Consider the following 13155-nt stretch of genomic DNA (forward strand, 5'->3'; position numbering starts at 1 on the left):
CTTAAGGAAATTTCTTCGAGGGACCCCCAGTTTGGGACACACGAAAGACTTTCTCCTTCAGCTCACTTCTGTCTCTCCTCCTTACACAAATATTTTTCCAAAGTGCTCTCCACCCTCATTCTCATCAAACTAACAATAGAAAGCAAGGAACACCCACTTCCTCAACATGTTCTGTGTGGTGATAGTTGCCTGGTGAGAGAAAGTCAGGGATCTTCTTCCTTATTTAAAAAATAAAATGTATTTTAATAGTTTTTCAGGGAATAAGAAGAAAATGACTTCAATTAAGAGGAAAGGAGATCTTGTCTCTCTCTCTCTCTCTCTCTCTCTCTCTCTCTCTCTCTCTCTCTCTCACACACACACACACACACACACACACACACACACACACAAATTCTCCATGAGGCTTCATGTTAAAGTCAATCACAGAATCCAACCTTAAGTTGGATTAATATTAACTGAAATGCTACCATTTGTCATAAATGATACTCTAGACAAATAGTACTCTAGACATACAGAATTTTATTTTATCTGATCATCATCCTTAAAGATGATTTAATGTTTGTACAAGATCTGCACCACCTAATGACGATGTGTTCTCAGTGTGATGACATGTAGGTTTGGGTTCAAATTCTAACTCCTCGATTCTGTATGATCTGGTCCACGTTCTTTAAACTAGGCTCCATTCTTTCAGCTGAAAAATGGAGTTGACAACATTAATAACCTTGCTAGATTGTTTTAAGGACTAAGTGAGATAATCCACAGAAAAAATTTAAGCACGTTGCTTGCCTTGTGTTTTCAGTCACTGAAACTTAGTATTAGCTAACTGTTAACAACTTCAGAAAAAATCATAGAAAGAAATTAAATTTAGGTGCCATCACTTTTGGGGTCTCTATCCATCAAAAAAGTTACTTTGGTATTCTGAGTTTTTTGTTGTGGTGGTGGTTGTTTAACCTTTATTCATTTATTTATTTATTTATTAAAGAGAGAATTTTTTAATATTTATTTTTTAATTTTCGGCGGACACAACATCTTTGTTTTTTTTGTATGTGGTGCTGAGGATCGAACCCAAGAGCTGGGCGTTTTCTCCAGTTGAATGCTCTATGTCCTCACAAAGGAGGAAACAGGCCCAGAGAAGGAAAATGAATGGTCTGAAACAAACCAGCTAAGTTAGCAAAGGTGCTGGGCGAGGTTCCAAGTCTCCAAAAATTCCCAATCCTTTTTTTTTTTTTTTAAAGTGTCCAATCATTTTCTAATATATTTTGCTTTGTCTGTATTCTTTCCTTCAGGACTAGAAAACTTCATTTTAGTTGCTTTGAATCAGGAATTAAAAGCTATCAGTATGAATGTAATGTACTCCTTCCTCTATTGTGATCTATGTAAGAAATAATAAAAAAAAAATAAAATAAAATTTAAAAATTTTTTTTAAAAAAGCTATCAGGAGTGCAGCAGCTATAAAGACAAACAGCTTTACTACTGAATTTTGGACTCAGAGATGTTGGCATGAGGGATCTGCACATCCACTCTTGTAGTCCTTCTATCAAAAGCCCTCCTCCTGCCAGGTTCCCCCAAAGAGAAAAATTATAAATAGGAGACTTGCTATTTAAAAAAAATAGCAATATTTTTAAAGTAACTCTTCAGAATCATCTCCCGTAATCTTTTTTTTAGTTTTTCATTATATCTTCAAAAGATTTTATTAAGAAATCAAGTCTCCTAATTTTTTCTTTATTTTTTATTCTAATTTGTTATATATGATAGCAGAATGCATTACAATTCATATTACACATATAGAGCACAATTTTCCATAAGTCCTTGTTTGTGCATTCTTTCCTATGGTTCCAAAATGGAAAGAAAGCAGAAAAATCATAAAAGCTTTCACTTCCATATAGAATTGCTCAGCCCTTTAGCATTCTCCTCTTAAAGCAAGATTATTTTCCCTGGTACTGCCTTAACTTCTCTATAAAGATACATCCTCTGGTCCTCTCACTCATGTGTTCATTCAACAAATATTTATTGAATACCCATTATGCACTTGGTGCCAGGGTACAGTGGGGAGTCAAGGCAGTTACCCTCAACATAAAAAAGCATCTTTTCCACCTCAGACCTTTCACTTTAGCAGCATCCCAATTTTAATTCTCTCAGTGACTATACCTGCCTTTCAGTTTTCAAAGAAGCCAATCCTCATGAATGTGTTGAACTTCTCTCACAAACAGTGCAACACAACAGCCATGTTCATACCCCCACATGGCTTTTTCCCTGCAGACACATGCACACATCACATGTCTGGCACAAATGTGAAGAAATGAAAGGAATAAATACACAAATCTCAACAGAGAACAAAAAGAAGTTTTTAGAAAGAGAAGCACAAAGCCAGGCAAAGTGGTGCACACTTAATCCTAGCAACTTGAAAGGCTGAGGCAGCGGAATTGTGAATCCCTTAGCAATTTAGGGAGTCTCAAAAAATAACAAGTGCTGGGGATATAACTCAGTACCACAGAGTGGGGGTGAAGAGGGAGGAAGAGAAAAAGAAACATGGGATATATTGTAAAGAATTTTGGTACCTGAAATGTTTTGAATATTTTAAGATGGTTAATCAAGTACCACAGTGTTCCTCTGTAATTTAAGGACTTCACTTTCCCCAGCCCAAAATCCCAAAATGCTTTTTTTTTTTTTAATTTTCTGTTTTTGGTTTTTTGACTGAGGATATTGAAATTAAGGGCACTTTACCACTGAGCTAGTCCTTAGTCCTTTTTTTTTTTTTTTCTTTTGCACTTTAGGGGCTTGCTAAGTTGCTGAGACTGGCCTTGAACTTGTCTGTATTCCTCCTGCCTCAGCCTCCAGAGTCACTGGGATTACAGGCATGTGTCACTAACTCATGTGCCACTGTGACCAGCTCCAAAATGATTTTTATGAAGATATAGGAATGTGTAAATATAAGTATTACTCAGGTAACAGAACATTAGCATGTTTGAGAACTATATTGCCACATGTTCTTTTATACAATTAATGTTCCTTATCTAGGGATTCATTTAGGGAAAAAAATGTTCACCTGGGCTGGGATGTGGCTCAAGCGGTAGCACACTCGCCTGGCATGCGTGCGGCCCGGGTTCGATCCTCAGCACCACATACAAACAAAGATGTTGTGTCCGCTGAAAACTAAAAAACAAATATTAAAAAATTCTCTCTCTCTCTCTCTCTCTCTAAAAAAAAAAAAAAAAATGTTCACCTACCAATGACTGTCATAGGAATATAAATTTTATCAGTGTTTTTATGTTTAATGTTAAAAAGCATTGACTTTTCTTTTTGTTTATTTTATGATGTCACTATTGACCCACCTTGGTGTTCTGAGGGGATACATAAAATAAACACAGCAGACAAGGCAAGAAAAGTCACAGGGAGTAAGGCAGGATAAGAATCATTTTATAATGTGTGAAGAGATGAGCTGGGACAATTTGTTTACCAAATGAGCCCTGTCTACAACTCTCTTAAGACCACACAAATTCTACACCCTGAGGTGAAACAGAGCTACTTTCACTACAAAAGCAATACACACACTACCCTACAGCAGGGACCTCCCACTTCCACAAGAAACAGCTGTGTCCTCTGTGCACAATTCGGTTCTAGATGTGAGTAGATATGCTTCTAACCTCCTGGATAGGTCCAGAGTAGAACATGAGAGAAGACAGACAAAGATTGACATATTGTTTGTGCAAAAATCTCAGGCAGAGAGAAGTAAGTGGAAATATACAGCTTTGAGAAATAGAAAGAAATTGGAATCTGGCTCTTTTTGGTCTCCTGATTGAAAGATGAGTTTGATTTTATCCAAATTGATAATATGAGAATAAAACTAGATATTTTTTTCATGTGAACCGTTTTATTCAATCATGCCAAGGAAGCATCTGAAATACAAATTCAAAATAATTGAGGCCCATGTTGAAAATAGTGCCCTGACAGTTTCCAGAATGTTACTCAAAAATATAGAACACTTCATGACTTTGAGTGTCCTCCTTGCACAGGGGCCATGTTAATACTCTCTGTATCGTTCCATTTTTAGTATATGTGCTGCAAAGCAGGCACTGCAACTAGATTTTAACTGCATTATGTATTCACCTATAACTTGTGATTTATAAACATATTCTCATAAATGCAGTATTTTATAGTAATATCAGAGATCCATCCTTGACATTGAAAAGAGCTATTCATGGCTGAAAACGGACAGGATCTAAATTTGCAAATCACTTGATTAAATATTTATTAAATCAAGGCACCTGCTCCATAAAAATACTCAGTTTTCTCCAGGTAAATGAGGTAAAAAGACTAAATTTGGGCAGATGTTGGTATTCCAACATCACAATTCTTTTCAGAGAAAAAATACTCTGCAAACAGTAGTGAATGAAATAGAAATTTCCACTTGCTGTGAGGACCTTCAAACATATCCTCATTTGTAAAAGTTTCCTCCAGGCAGTCACAAATTCTGTATAAGTATTAAAGAGAAAGACCAAGATGAAGAAAAAACAAGCAGTCCCAATCTAGGAGTCGGCCTACTATTTCTAAAATGTCCCTCCCTTCAGTGGGTGACCAATGAAACCCAGTAAGAAAGTAATATGAGCTGCACTATGTCAGGAAAGGACAGGACACCAGAACAATTCCTGAAAGTTGGAGATGTTCTGAAAGACCATTGCCAATGGCTCCAGGAAGATAATAGCTTTCCTTTTAATTTATGGAAACCATTGACTCATTTACTGAGAAATCATGACTTGTGGCCCAAGCTTCTTTTAGGATCAGAAGATGAATGTTTACAGGGATTTAGGAAAAGTAAATTTACCAAAACATTGAGTTCTGTAGCACTTTAACTTGTGACAAGTACCTCTTGCTTTATAGAGAAACAGGAAAAAAGCTCTCAATGTGTCATTTAAAAATATAGACCGTACAATGGGAATGGGAGGGGTTATTTGATTTGCTGAGTAATATCTCAAATAATGTGAAAGCAACTCCATCATGGACACAAACATACATCACTGCAATGGAATGAGCAACCCACGGCCAAGTGTACCTTGAAGGACACCATGAAGTGGGGTGGTCTCCAAGAATTTGATAAAAAAAAAAAAATGCAAAAGGTGTAAGGAGCTCTCCCAATCAGTAGTTGCTTTTTGTGGGCACTCAGAGGACAGTGAAACATAGATTTTGGAGTCAGATTTTTCTAAATTCAAATAGCAGGACCCCACTAACTAATTGTATAAAGGGAGCAGCAAAATGCCAGGTTGAGGATGAATAAATCATGGCTATTCATATGAGTACAATAGATAGGGCCTGAACACTGATCTTCCAGCCTTAAGCCTGATATTTTTCCTGCTATACCTTAAGAATGACACTGAAATATTATAAAGCTCTCAAAGAAAGGAGTAAAAATATTTTCTAAAAAAAAAAATGGAAAAAGAGGAATAACTTAAACTACCCAGAAGGTGGGATATCTTCAAGTTAATAGAGGGAATTCTGCTATTAACAGGCTCTGAAAAGGTACAATGTGTGCCCATTAAGTTGCAGTGCCAGCAAATCTCTGGGACGGACTCAAAGGCAGAAGGATTAGAAATGGCAGCACTGCCACTGTGGCCAGGACAGAGAGGCTTTCTACCCAGGAAACACTCAAAGGACTTAAAGTCGGAAAGAGGATTTCCAAGATTCTAAAACACACAACACCTTTCTATTTTTGACCTAAAAAATGCAGTTGGGGCTTCCAACAAGACTAATCCTCTGACAACAGGAAATGTGCTATGAAGGCCTTGTACACACCCACCTGCCTCAGGTTTTTCATATGCTGCAACACAGGACAGACCTTGATCTGTTAGGGAAATACACCAACTCAAGAAGCAACCCTTCATTTTGGGAAGAAGCAATGACACTTGTTTCATTCATTCCAAGAAAAACTTATGAATTAGAAGATGCAAGAGCTGCTGGGATGACTACCCAAACAATAAAACAATTAGTCAAATAGGCCTGAGTTAGCAGTAACTGGAGGGAGGCTCAAATTTATTATTGATTTTTTTTTAAAAATGAGAATGAATGTTCTATATTTATTCACTCCATCCAGAAATTTGTCTAGAATATATAATACCCTGCCTTTCCAGACCCAACCACTGACACACCAGGGTGATGTCTTCACTGTTGTCTTATAAGAATGATCTCTACAGTGGGCTATGATCATCAAACAAAAGGAACAAATCCTTCTTTACTTTTTGGTGAATGAGATGTGCTATAAGCTCACAGATAGGACCATAAATGCTAAGGGCTCCTGTCCCATATACCCTACTCCAAAGATTAAGTTGATACATTGGTTTGACACAGAGATACTTACAAAGGATCCAAAATGCACCAAGTATTGCTTCAAGTATTGCCAAGTATTGCCTACCCCACACCCTCACCAACCACATCAGAGCAGGTCTATTCTCTGTCCTCAGTACATAGTGGCTTACTGAAGCACACAGGACTTACATCTCTTTAAGATGGTTTTATTCCTACAAACATCTGCCCTACCACACCCTCATGCTGCATTCTAAAGCCCTACTCCCAACATTTACTCCCATGCCACGGCTCCATCTATTCCCTTTTTCCTTCTCCAGCTCTCTTGTCCCTCATAGCCAGCTGCTTTTCTCAATCTCCAGTTTGGGTGTGCAAAAACTGACCTTGTTTTAACAATGCCAGTCAGTGAATACATACACGCTGTCCTTGTAACACAGTGAGCTGCTGTGCTAATCTCGAGATGTTCAACCCTCCTCAGAAAACTCATATGCTGGGGCTGGGGATGTGGCTCAAGCGGTAGCGCGCTCGCCTGGCATGCGTGCGGCCCGGGTTCAATCCTCAGCACCACATGCCAACAAAGATGTTGTGTCTGCCGAGAACTGAAAAATAAATATTAAAAATTAAAAAAAAAAAGAAAACTCATATGCTACTGTGTCTTCTGGAAATTCTACTTTTCCAAAAAGGAAAAGAGTTCTCCCCAGCCACATCTGGAAATGGAGCCATTTCAGAAACCCAAGTGCTTTTCAAACCTCTTCCAGTTTGGTTTCACCATAATGTAAATGGAAGAGCAGCATACTGATAAATTTATCATGAGTTTAAGATATTACTCCCTGTGAATATTTTCACTATACACTAACTCAGTTTTTCTTTTTAAATTAAGCCATTTCCTGATGTTTTAAAACAACTGAAATAAAGATGCTAGGATTCTTAGCCTCTGCCATTAGCTATCAATAAGCTGTAGACAGCCAGCTAGATGCCTTTGTGGGCCTCTCTCCACTGATACATTTAAAATATGTGTTTAACTGCTCCCAGATATCATATTCCTTAATAGATGAATCAAATGAAAGGGGGAAAAATTTACCTAAGGATAAGGTCTAATGAGATATACTTCTTATTGCTTCTCAAGAAGTCTTTCTTTGCTCCACCTATTATATATGCAGGGTCTTAGAATTGACTGTTTGCATTTCTGTCACAGCTGTGTATAGAATGAGGTGTGCCTTGAGTTATGCAAGGGCACTGAGGTTAAACAACAATGGACCTGAAGCCATCCAATTTTCAAACCAACCCGGCAGATCACAGTTGGCTTTTTAAAATTATTATTGTTGTTGTTGATTTTTAATTATTACATTATAATTAGTAAACACGGTCTGCATAATATCAAATTGGGGGAATTTAAAATGAGTTATTTTATAAATGTTTTCAGTAGTTGCATGAAAGTAATTTGTGTGCCCTATGTGTTAGATGCAATATATATAATATTGTGTGTGTGTGTGTGTGTGTGTATTCAAGCTACTTACTTGTGATTTCTAATTTGTTATATCTTTTGTGGGGGAGGGGGATGCCAGGGATTGAACTCAAAGACACTCAACCACTGAGTCACATCCCCAGCCCTTTTTGTATTTTATTTGTGCCTCACCCTTGCTGAAGCTGGCTTTGAATTCATAATCTGCCTGTCTCAGCCTCCGGAGCCACTGAGATTACAGGTGTGCACCACTGCAGCCGGCTTTAATTTTTTATATCTTTATATCTTTGCTACCTCTTCTGCAAGTTTCTAAGAAAGGTAATGTTTAAAAACTGGATCATATTTATTTTCAGAAAATAAACCCAAGGTAACATATTAAAAAGGATGAATATAGCCAGGCTCTATGTGCATGGCTCGGGAGGTTGATCACTAGTTCAAAGCCAGCCTCAGGAACTTAGTGAAACCCTAAGCAACTAAAAAGGACTCTGTCTCGAAATAAATTTTAAAAGGTGGGGTAGGGGCTGGGGATGTGGCTCAGTAGTTAAGTGCCCCTGGGTTCAATCACCAGTACAAAAAAAAAAAAAAAAAGACTATAAAGCACCATTAAATAACAAGGTTATTTATAAATAATAGTCATTATTAAGTGGCATTAAATCTGTCAGCTTCAATTTTGTTCTGAGGAAATCTGGAATTCATGGGGCTACTTTAAGAGTTATAAAAACTTTTACTCGGGCTGGGGATATGGCTCAAGCGGTAGCGCGCTGGCCTGGCATGCGTTTGGCCCGGGTTTGATCCTCAGCACCACATACAAACAAAGATGTTGTGTCCGCCGATAACTAAAAAATAAATAAATTAAAAAAAAAAAAAACTTTTACTCAATTTTACTTTTTCTCCCCATTATTATTTTTTAACTGGAAAAGTATACAATCAAATGAGTTATATACCAAATTTAACTTATTTACTTATACTAATTGCTATTATTTCTGCTTTTAGTGTACACATTGGTATGTTAATTAACTGAGAAGGCTATAATTTATACTAGCTTTTTTAAAATTTTGTTTTGTTTTGTTTGGAATGGGGAGAAGGCTGGAAAATAGATTCATGTTTCCACTCATGAAATTATTTTAAAAAGCACATGTGAGCCATACTCGATGACAGGGAAGTCTTGGAAACATGTGTTCAGCATGTCTTTGCATTCATCCTGTTGTGACAGTCAGTTGAGCAATAAGGAATAAACAATATACATTTCATCAGAACATTTTACTGTAGAGTACTTCGGAGGTTGCTTTATGTTTGGAAGCCTTCTTATCTGACTTCTTTCTATACATATAATAGAACTATTCTAAGTTCAGGCTACTTCTTGTCCACAGCAGATAAACGTCTTTGTGGCCAGCTCGATATTCCTGCGTAAGCTCTGAGGAAATCTGCATAATGTCATTGCAGCTAACCTCTCATTGCCTCAGAGAGCTGCTCTAGTCCAGCCGATTGCAAATTTTCTTTAGCAATAAAACTGTTTCTTCAAAGGAAACCTTACATAGCACCTCATCAAATAAGACCAATGAAAGTAGAACCATTCTAATGAAAGGAACGCAGGATAAGATTCCAACTCCAAGGCATGTGGACCCATGAGGTACCTAACAAGGACTCCACTGCACACATCCAGAAAACCAATGCTGAAAGTGCCACCTCCATCCCAGCTCTAAATCATCCTGCCGGACTTTGGCTTTGTATGAAATACTACCTCTGTGCCTGAAATTGGCAGCTCATTTGTAAAGCCAACCAGGCTTTTTTAGTTGGTACCTCCTGAAGATGCAACCTCTCAGATTCCCCTCTAAGTCTCCTCTCATCTGGAAGGAAAATCTCAAATGGGGTTCTGGTGAGCACTCCAAAATGGGATACAGAAAGTTTGAGAGAAAGGATGAAAACTTTAGGAAAGAGTCCTGGGGACACTATGGTTGGGTCAGTCCTCAGAAGGGATGAACTTTGAACCTAGAGCTAAGTCCTAGAAAACCTAGGTCAAACCAGCCAAAAGATAATCAAGAAGCACCACCCACCCTATAATAGGACACCAGTGTCCTTTAAACAGAAAGTGGAGGGAACCCTAGGGAAGATGTTTGTCCTCAACTACACTGGTGATCCTATCCTGCTAAATGGACCATTTGAGCCCATCAGAAAATAATGCAAGTGTCAGTGAACTCAAGAATCTATTCTTGGGTGGAACGCTCCAAAGTCAAGACAAGCTTCAAAGAAGACAATAAAATGTTGACAAAACAAACCTAAGATAACTGAGAATATAATATTTCATGTTTTATCAAAAGCCACTTTTTACTATAGTACAGAACAGCATGAAGAAGTGCAAAAAAATACTGATCAGAATAAAAATTCCTATCAGAGTAAAACTTAAAAATTATCTCCACTAACTTGATTTTTTCCTATGAAATCTGAAGAAATTTCTAGTATTGAATTTTATCCACAGAACCCTTTGACCCAGCTAACTGTTAGGTCATAAGGAATGTTTATATGAAAGCCTCATTACTTAAAACCATTAGAAAGTTTCAAGGAAAAAGAAAAGGGCATGAGGAAGAAGGGGCAGAGAAACGCCTAGTATTCCCCACCTCAGCTCATGTGAGAGCAGGACACAGTGAACTCCAGATTAAGTACAAGACAGGCCCAGAAAAGTAGTCAAAGTCAAATTAAAGTCAAAATCTAGAAACTAAAGAGCAGGCTTAAAAGGGTCTTGAGAAATGGCTTATGAATTTGGGAGGGAGAGAGTTCCGAGAATTCAGGAGGATGCCTATCTAGACAGACTTTGGAGCAAACAGCTCATCAGAGCCAGCGGTAACAATAGTCAGAAGAGAAGATCCATAGTAGTTGTTGCTTTTTTAAAAGACAAAGTTTCTCTTGCCTTCTAGGTCAAACAACTTACTCGATCCTGCTCACCCCATCTGATTTCAATGGCTCCCAAACTATTCCAATCAGGTTCCTTCACTGTTTTTTCTCCTACCTTGGGCAGATGGAAAGCCAAGCATCCAGGTTAGAATTTGGTCCCCTGAGGCCAGACCTTGTCTTTATCATCAGCCAAATGTAACATTTTATAGTATAATGTTAGTCTCCACATTCCAAGAAATCTGATTGCAAAAGTTTATGAGTTAAGTATTTGATCTCAGGAAATAATCCACTATTTTAAAAAACATTATAAATGGTACTCCTTTTAAGGGCTTTTCAATATGTATTTGTACTATATAAAAAGAAAATTGATGTATAGCTATCAAATATTGAAAATAAATCAAAGCTTCTAATAATAGACAATGATAACATTACTCAATGTTCTTAGATATATCACCCTAAAATTTTACGTATAAATGTTTAAGAAATAATAGTTCTTACACTTAAAAATCTATTGCATATAATTATAGAGAAAATTAATTATTATGCATAAAAATTATAATGTTCAAATTGAAATTATTTCCATTGGTTTTTGCTGTCTTTAAGTAGTTGAAATATCCATGTTTTCAGCTCTTATAAACTGGAAATTTCTGACACAGGAAGGAAGAGATTTTAAAATTCTATTATTTCTAATCAAAAAGGTCTTGATCTTACAGAGTATGTGTTCTATATATGTTTTCTCACAAATATATATCTATTAGATATGCAAATGGATAAATATCCGTCAGTGGATTTTTGTTACTTGTGGGAAAATGCAGAGTTTTAAACATAGTTTAGTTGTCAAAGTACTGGAATTGCTAAAGTATCTCTCTGATTTATCTGAGAAATGCACAAGAATATATGAAATTAGGTAGCACCAGAAGAACTGGTCAGCATAACACACCTCCATGAACAGATGACATACAAAATTATTTGTTTTCTCTTCACTTCTGAACACCAGGACTCAAAAATAAAGTTCTATTGGCTTCCCATAGTGGAAAATGGAAAGGGAGGTTATTTCAAAGGAAACATCCTACCTACTTATGTTCCTTTATTCATGGCCCAAATAATTAGTAGGATTATCATGACCTAAGTAAAATGTATCTCTACCCACTCCACTCTCACCTTGAAAACCTGTCTCTCAAACCACATCCTCCTCTGGGTATTCCTTCAACCAGTGTTTTCTCCATATGTATGAATGCTATACCTTGTTGGTTAACTTGTACAGTTGTATGCCACTTCTAAAATACTCTATTCCTGTCTCATGAACATGTCTCAATTCTCCAGTAAAATTGCATATTTCCTGAAAACTGCTTTCTTATGTGTTGCCTCTCCACAATTCCTTACCACTAGACTGATAAGTTGCTCAAAGGCTAACTGTGTCTACCATCTGGCTTTCTCTAACAGCCTCTTTCTTCCTCTGTTTCCCTCTGTTCCCTGCTGATTTCATTCAGGAATAACCAAAAAGTGTTTTAGGGCTCTACTGATAGTTTAAATTAACAGAAAAGCACAGCTATGTTTGTAGGGCTTGGAGGTATAGCTCAGTGGCACAGCATTTGCCTGGCATGCACAAGACCCTGAGTTCAATCCCCAGCAACACATATACACAAATAAATTATATTTGTATGGAACTTAACAGGATTTAATACACAACTACTATGTCTCCAGTATTATGTTCCTAACTATGGGTGGCATGATAAAAACCTGTGATCTAGCACCACCTCGATATACGAAGTTAGTAATCTGGGTAAGGAAGTAAGATAAACTCATGTGCAACAAAGAACAAACAAGACACTGTTATCAGGGAGCAAAACATCTGTTACACCATGTGAACTACTAGCACAGGATATCAAAAGTGAAATGGACTTGAAGCCAGTAGACCTGAACTCTGTTATTTACTTACTAGCTGTGAGACCTCTGGTTAGTTGGGTATCCTCTCCTCATCTGTTTCCACAAAATGAGAATATTTATCTAGCAAATTTTGGGAAGGATTAAAGGATACATTATATACATTAAATATCACATTTGTGAACTGTAAACTACTGGATACCTGTAAGACGGTTGTTTGACAAGGCAAGTAGACCTCAGGAAGCTAGACAGGGGAAGCAATCTGACTATGATTCAAGTAGAACCAGGACCTAAGCAAAACAACTTCAAAGTCAGGCATACAGCTAGTAAGGAATAGGAAAGAAAATATGTTTGGAACCAAGGTATGTTTTTTGTTGTCTGTCTTGTTTGCAGTGGTAGAGATGAAACTCAGGGCCTCATACATGCCAGGGAAGTGCTCTACCTCTAAGCTACATCCCCAGATGAAGTTATGTCTTCGCTTTAATTTAACAAGCATTGAGGAGTCCTGCTAATCACTTCAAAGGATATGAAAGTGAAAAACGTATAACCTTTTCCCTTAAAACTTATAGGCATACAGAGATAAGACAAATACACTAATAAATATAAAACTGGCTGTAAGCTCAAAA

General features: G+C 37.2%; 1 protein-coding gene and 1 non-coding gene across 4 annotated transcripts in view; both read right to left on the reverse strand.

Moving 5' to 3' along the window:
• Positions 1–13155, reverse strand: part of Rab27a (RAB27A, member RAS oncogene family) — a 76802-nt gene that overhangs the window by 36868 nt on the left and 26779 nt on the right. Inside the window, exon 1 of one of the 3 annotated variants that reach the window (XM_026413412.2) lies at positions 1–77. The exons of the other annotated variants lie outside the window; for them this stretch is intronic. The gene's annotated coding sequence lies outside the window, so the exon portion shown is untranslated. Of the gene's footprint in view, positions 78–13155 lie in introns of those variants that run through there. 3 annotated transcript variants of the gene reach the window in all.
• On the reverse strand, positions 3969–4074 carry LOC113200127 (U6 spliceosomal RNA). Its single transcript, XR_003302999.1, has one exon. It is a non-coding gene; the product is annotated as a U6 spliceosomal RNA (small nuclear RNA).

Source organism: Urocitellus parryii, chromosome 6 (genome assembly GCF_045843805.1).
Source record: "Urocitellus parryii isolate mUroPar1 chromosome 6, mUroPar1.hap1, whole genome shotgun sequence".
Classification (NCBI taxonomy): domain Eukaryota; kingdom Metazoa; phylum Chordata; class Mammalia; order Rodentia; family Sciuridae; genus Urocitellus; species Urocitellus parryii.